Below are 7,391 nucleotides of genomic sequence, written 5' to 3'. Positions count from 1 at the left end.
CAAGCAGAGATATGTGCAATAGCGAGCTGTGCACATATAGTCAAAGAGAGTCTGTAGCAAGAGGCCGCTGTTGTAATATACAAAGATAGCCGGGCAGCGCTGAAATATATTAAAGAAAATATCGGTCACCTCTCTCGTGAGAGAATGTCGAGAGGAGCTTAACTCGACAGGCAAGCAAAGAAGGGTTACGGTGGCATGGGTACCGAGACACCATTATATTTATATTTATTTTATTTTATTTTATTCGGAAAACCAACAGCTTAAGTAAACTAAAACTAGGTTAACATAAATATGTATCAGGGGAAGCCAATTACAGGTTTCCACAGACAGGATACAAAGGTAGTCATATTACAGGTTAGCACAGAATTAAAGACTTTACAAACGCCAAAACATGCTATGAGAAAAGAAAGAAGTAATTTGTTTCTTATTTAAATCAATAATTAAATTAACCCTATGCTAATCTTCTGCAGGCAGGGGAGCAAAGAAACTATGGAAGGAACTATGGATGAAACTTTCGGGAATTGGGCTGAATGAACGCGAAAAGTGATCAACAGCCCGCCTGTTCCCAGATACTCCCAGCTCTGCCTGAACACACCAAAGACCAACTCAATTTGATGTACAAGACCGGCCCTGCCATCTTCTTAGCGGTTGAGATATCACTGTACATCCTCGGCGCCCTTCTCATCACCTATTCCTTCGTCCAAGTTTTCAGAACGTGGCTCTTCTGCGCTGATGATAGGGCTATTGAGTATCAGACCCCGAGTGATGAGAAGAATGCGACGATATTGTGCGTTCCGTTGATGGACTTTGATTCTAAAAGCAATAGTTTTATGTGATAGTTGAGGATACAGCAGTGTCATCATAGAACAACGAATATAATGCATTTAGAAAGCGAAAATTGAAAATAGAATATAATTTCGTTGTCTGCCTCTCTATCGCCCGAATATGCGATGTTCATAGTTAAGCTTCCAGTAGGCAGGAAAGCTTATCGTGTGGGACTTAGTCAATTTGTGTAGGAATGTCCCTATAATATTTTTTTATATATTTTACCACAGACTTGCGTCATTCTTAAACAATAATCATACGTATTACAATTAAATATTTTGGGCCGTAGTTGATGCCTTTTAAAATATAGTTGAGGGGTTTCATGTTACCTAAAAGTTTTTGGCGGTCGGGCAGTGTAGCCTCTCAGGGGATGATTGCAAAACAACAAACCTGAAACTTTTTAATAACTGATGTACCTAAACTGTTGTAACCGTTTATATTTAAGAAACTAGTTTACCTCTTTATATTTTTCTTGCTTTGCAATGAAACAAGCAAAACGTTTAAACTTTAAAAGGCTTTTTCTTAAACACCAGGGCCTGTTAACGTAATGATTACGTAGTGTTTAGTATGGGTTTATAAATTTGCTACTAATTGTAAGTAATATCTCGGAGGTTCGTTATTCGTAAATGTCATTGTTTTGTCATAATTTTCAATTGTTTGGTGGATTTAAATATAATATGTTACAACAAGAACAGTATATAAGAAGAAAAGGAGTAGTGTAAGAAGAGTAGTAGTAGTGTGTATGAAGAGGGAGCTGGAAGGGGTAGAACTCGGCGGACTTTCTCTGATCAAATCGGGGAAATCCTGAAGAAAGGCCAGGTCAAGAGCACCCTAAACCAACGAGCGTGTATGAGGAATGTCATGAAAGTGAAGTAAGCGAAAGAGGTATGTCAGGATCGTAGCAAGTGGAAATCCGTGGTCTATGCCTACCCCTTCGGGAAATAGGCGTGATTATATGTATGTATGTATGTTACAGCAACGCTGTTAATTTCTTTTTACAAAAATAAATACACACATAAAAATTACCTTGCCATTCGGTTTCCTTAAATGTACTTAGCCATACCCCGAAGTAGGAAAACTATAAAATTCACTAATTACTACTTATGGTCAGCCTTTAAACATCTCGTAGTAACCTACAGTCTTCTTCCTCGCGTTGTCCCGGCATTTTTGCCACGGTTCATAGGAGCCTGGGGTCCGCTTGACAACTAATCCCCAGAATTGGCGTAGGCACTAGTTTTAACGTAAGCGACTGCCATCTGACCTTCCAACCCAAAGGGTAAACTAGGCCTTATTGGGATTAGTCCGATTTCGACGGAAAAGCGCCTGGTAAATATCAAATGATATTTCGTACATAAGTTCCGAAAAACTCACTGGTACGAGCCGGGGTTTGAACCCGCGACCTCCAGATTGAAAGTCGCACGCTCTTACCGCTAGGCCACGAGCGCTTTATCCCGTAACCTACAATTGTATTTTATTGTATTGTATACATTAAATTCAGGTGATAAATTAAATTAAAATAATCATTTAATTCAGGCATAACCTATATAAGTGTTAGTAACAAAATTTACATTTACACACTAATGTTATAATTTCACAAAATCTACCAAATTCAAAACAGTATTAGGGTACAATACAATAATTGATGAGCCACACACTTTGATAAAAAAAAAATAATAGTGTATTTTGACTAGCATCACGAGTTGTAAATTAATTAAAACATAAAAACATGTCATTAAAAAATAATCCATAAACGTCAGCAATAAATATACTTACATATGTATAAAACTTATAAAATTACAATTATTATATTATTTAATAAAATAGGACAATCATTAATTAATAATAAGTTTAATTGCTTTATTTTTGTGATTATGGAGCTCGGAACAATTTGGATTTAGAACTGGTTTTGACACGACCTTGAAGATCGCCAACGTTGATTGGTGCATTTGAAATGAACCGAAAGTCGTTCGTGAGATGCGCGCTAATCACAAAGACGATCGCCCAACTAGGAAACAAATCAGGTTTTTTAAAGTAGTCAGTGTACGAGTATTCCCATCCCCGCCGGGCACAGATGGGAATAGGCGCTATATACAAATCATTCCCATCTGTGCCCGCCTCTTGTATGGCGGTGGTTACGTGGGGCGGGCACAGATGAGAATACACCAAGTAGCCACACTACTATGTTGAAATTATTCATGGAACATTAAAGTATTTTTGATATTCCACCGACACCTGTAAAAATTGAATGTCCAATTCGTCCTTTGTGTTTTCTATGTATTTAATGAAAGCTACTGCATTTGGTTTCACTATCAATTAACCAATTAAAACTATGGTTTTTTGCCCAAGTCATGGATGTATGGCGCAATTAAGTTTCAAACTAACAAATATCAATGAAAAATTAAACTTAAGCAGCTCTTTGGCTCTTGTTTATGGCTAAATGTTGCTAGCGTTTAAAAATTGATGGTAAATACTTGTTTTACAGGATTTGTCTATACCATCCCATTACTGGTGTCTGTTCCATTATAGGGGTGTTTACTAGTGTATATACGATACGATATACGATCGTCACAGTTGTATCAAAACATCAAATGTTTAAATCTAAATCGAGCTCCATGGTACAGCATGGCACTTCGAATGTAAAGAGCCAATTATTTCCTAATGTCATGGAATGGACTGTCATGAACTTTGAAATAGCCATTAACCGTTTTAAAAGAATTCATTTGTCAAACAAACGGGATTAATATTTATTACGGTAAAAGCTGGTAACAGCGCTAACGCAAGATTACTGTAAGATTAATCAACTTATAATTATTTATTAAAACACTCTTGACAAGTTACGAGTATTCGCATAAAGCTACAAGTCAATCTCGTGTTTATGGCAAGCGACAAAGTGTGACGTTTTGCCGGCCGCGGTCGCAATATTTATACTATAATATTTCTACTGTTTTTGTTAGTATTGAACTCTAAGAACATTTTCATGGTAACTACTGGGAATAAAATTCCAGTAGTTACCACTGGTAACAACTTAGTGGTAACTAGTGGGAATAACCTAAATATACAGAGTGATGTCAGTGATTACTATTACGCTGCACAAATTTCTTCAATGATGTATAATAACTAAGTAGTAGGCGTTATCATGAAGCCTTCGACCATGAATATTCAGAGTAAAGTTAAAATTTCTGGACGCAACGGCCACGTTCCCGCGAACAGAACTGTCAACTTCATTGTGTTTATTCATGTAAGCCGACGACCATTAGGGCATAATAAAATAAAACGTTTTTAACTGAAAATAACAGTTAACATTTTATAAGAATATGAAAAAATAAAGAAAATAGTGTTAACAGTGACGAATTGCAAAATTGGAGGGAAAAAACCACAAGATCGGAGAAGAAAATGCAACTTTCGCGTTCAAGGTCAATTGCGGCGTCCTTTCGTCGATAGCATAGCTACACGGACGTGATAAATATCGAGATAAAAATGTAGCAGGCCATGGATGTACCTACATTAATAGTGCCAGCGAACGAATGTTTAATGCATACATAACTAAAATTCCGAAAAGGAACATAAACGTCGGGTAAGAAATACAGTGGAGTAATATCAAGTGCTAATTCGTTTGTTTTTTGACGTTTCTGCTATGCATTCTGGAGCACTATTCTAGGTGTCTTTGTTTGCTAATTGCATATGGTGGTTGTGCTGTGCATTCTGGAGCACTATTCTAGGTGTCTCTGTGTGCTAACTGCATATGGTGGTTGTGCTGTGCATTCTGGAGCACTATTCTAGGTGTCTCTGTTTGCTAACTGCATATGGTGGTTGTGCTGTGCATTCTGGAGCACTATTCTAGGTGTCTCTGTTTGCTAACTGCATAAAATGGCTGAGCTAAGCAGTTTGGAGTGCTAACCTAGGTATCTCTGCTGCTATTTGCACTTGCCAATCTTTCCCATACTATACTAGGTGCGTTCACTGCCAGTAGCCTTGGGATATTGTGGTGTTATCAAATATCCCTTACCAACAGCACTAAGATGTTGCCCATGTCCTACCCGGCAATGGGTAGTGGACCATAAGCCACCTACAAGTCTTACTAGATATACCTACTGGGTTTGGTGGCGTGTTAGACTAGACACAGCTCTTAACCTCAAGAATTAATCAATGTGGTATGCCAGACTAGGCTGTCTCTTGATATATACTTATCTTCAAGTAGGTGAATTTAAGTGCTTATTCTAATTTCAGCAAGTGAAGAATGAAGCGAGTTAATTTTGACCTTGTTGGAAGGAGGCACCGCACCAGAAGGTTAAATATGGGAATAATCCTTCTAGGACAATCTTGTTGTTTGCTTGCAGATATATAATTACGAACATTACAAAACAACAATGACCCGGACAAGATTATGAAAAAATACTCTGCCTTGTTAAATTACTAGTGCTCTGAAGATGAACCCAGAGACTCAAGCTGCGGCTGGTGAGACGTTTGTCAGTTGGGAACAAGGCTAGGTATTGAAATGAAACAAAATAAAGTTTCCTGTGACCTGTTCTCTCACTGTGATGATTTAGCACTCAATAAATTGTCTGCTGTAACCAGCTATGAAAAGGTAATGTCACTCTTAAGTGACCACTGGTTTTTTGTGTGATTATTATCACTGAGAATCTTACCTAAGGCAGCTGTTCAATTATTAAATCACAATCAATGGCATAAGAGGTTTTTAAATCATTTACTTAAACATGCTGTTGACAAGTGGTGTTTTAAGAAAGTTTAGCAGAAGTACTAATGACTTCTAAATTATTGTAAGTCCTAATGCCCGGTACTTTAAACTTCAAGGGCTCAACTATCAATATTTTTTTTCTAATGTATGTTTTGCTGTTGCTTTTCTTTGTTATCATATAATAAAGTATTTATTACTTATTTACTAACAACATACAAAAACCCTGGTCAAAAGCAGCAATAAGGAAGCGGAGCAACACTTTCCCCTTTGCATCACAATGTGGTCGCACTCAGCGACACCACAACAGCCTGTGTTCATTTAGAACAAATTCTTGAAAGTTGTGGTTAACTTAAATACATTTTTTGTCAGTGCAATGACATCATATTTACAAGGACCCAAGGATTTTGTCCTGGTTAATCATACATTAATTCTGAAAAATGATTACTATTGAGCAATCGACAGTCAATACTAGGAAGTTATGTGACTGTGATATATACTGTGTGTACAAAATATATGCCTATGATGTTCTTACACAAGAATATACACTTTACACAGCTTAATATTTAACTAAAATATTTTATGTACAAAACCCTAAGGGAAGTAAATACAGTTATATTTTTAATATAAGTAAATTGATTGCAACTAAGCATTGGAATTGCCATGAAACTAATTGTTGCATGAACACCTTTTACTTGATTTTATGAGAGTAGAAAATATCTCTGATTCATGTGGAAAGCTGAGATTACAGTTTTAAGTCCTGTCATTAGACTATTTGACTATATGTCTCTCTAGCTATGTATCAGACCTTTCATGAAGTGTCCAAGATCTAGAGGTCACACAATGAGCAACTGTTTAGATGTTATATCTATTGTCCTTATGATAAATGTTTTTAGACTATGTAGGTACCTATGCAAGATGCACTCTATTATTCTTGATACCATATGGAGCTAGGTATAATCAAATTAAACTAGCTCCTTAGTACCTTAGAAAGCTGTCTAATATCTGGATTTATTTCTTTACCCAATAAGAAACAATGTCAATATATCACCTAGTGTGACTTATTTTGGTGGCTAATTGAAAGTAAAGGGTTATAAATATACTTTTTGAAGATATTTATTTACTATACAGTAATAGTTTATTGACCTGCTGGGGCAACCGTGTGGAAATGAGTTATCTGTGGGATTATGGAAGGAGCCTATTAATAGAATACATTACATTAATTTTATTCAGCTTAATGGTGGTCTTTATATTTAAAGACGTTTCTTTCCGATTTACCAGACTGTGACATACTTCTGAGAAAATACAACACAGCTATCTCAATTATAAACCGCTTTGGTGAACTGAAATACTACTGTACAGTATTTTTACCTCAAAACCATCGATGTTCGATGCTCAAAACAATGTTGAGGAACAATTGGCATTGGTGTGAAACGAGACATTACAATATTAGTCTTAAATATTATAGGTGAACTGTGTCATAGCTGATTGAGAGATAACTATATAAGATTTCGGAGATAAAACGTAAATTAAACAATGAATATTTAGAAATTTCCTGCATCATTTTGGAACTCATATACCGAGTTATTGGAGTCGCGCAGATGAAATATGTGAACGCTATATATATCCTGGTGTAGTAACCCAGATATTTTTTCTACATAGATGCTTGCACATTTTCTTTGATGAATTATTTTATCTATGCTTTTCTTCCATTCGAAATGAAATTTAAGGTACCTATTAAAGTTTTAGGTAATGCAGAAGACATGGCAACAACCATATTGTACACAGTTTTTACAAATACTTACATGTTACATACAATTGTATAGATTTGAGCGCCAGCTCACATTTATAAAAACTTATTCCATTAACCGGC

At 36.2% G+C, this 7,391-nt stretch overlaps 1 long non-coding RNA gene across 5 annotated transcripts in view; it reads left to right on the top strand.

Annotated features, from left to right (window-relative positions):
* Positions 1–2,171: 2,171 nt before the first annotated feature.
* Positions 2,172–7,391, top strand: part of LOC133531901 (uncharacterized) — a 73,567-nt gene continuing 68,347 nt past the window's right edge. For 3 of the 5 annotated variants that reach the window (XR_009801614.1, XR_009801613.1, XR_009801612.1), the window contains exons 1-2: positions 4,029–4,399; positions 5,053–5,410. This is a non-coding gene — a long non-coding RNA (uncharacterized LOC133531901). Of the gene's footprint in view, positions 4,400–5,052; positions 7,387–7,391 lie in introns of those variants that run through there. The other 2 variants (XR_009801611.1, XR_009801615.1) reach the window with 2 other exon arrangements.

The sequence above is a fragment of the Cydia pomonella genome, chromosome 26, assembly GCF_033807575.1.
Source record: "Cydia pomonella isolate Wapato2018A chromosome 26, ilCydPomo1, whole genome shotgun sequence".
In the NCBI taxonomy this organism is placed as follows: domain Eukaryota; kingdom Metazoa; phylum Arthropoda; class Insecta; order Lepidoptera; family Tortricidae; genus Cydia; species Cydia pomonella.
The sequence above is the reverse complement of the archived record's forward strand: the minus strand, read 5'-3'. Positions and strand labels throughout refer to the sequence as shown.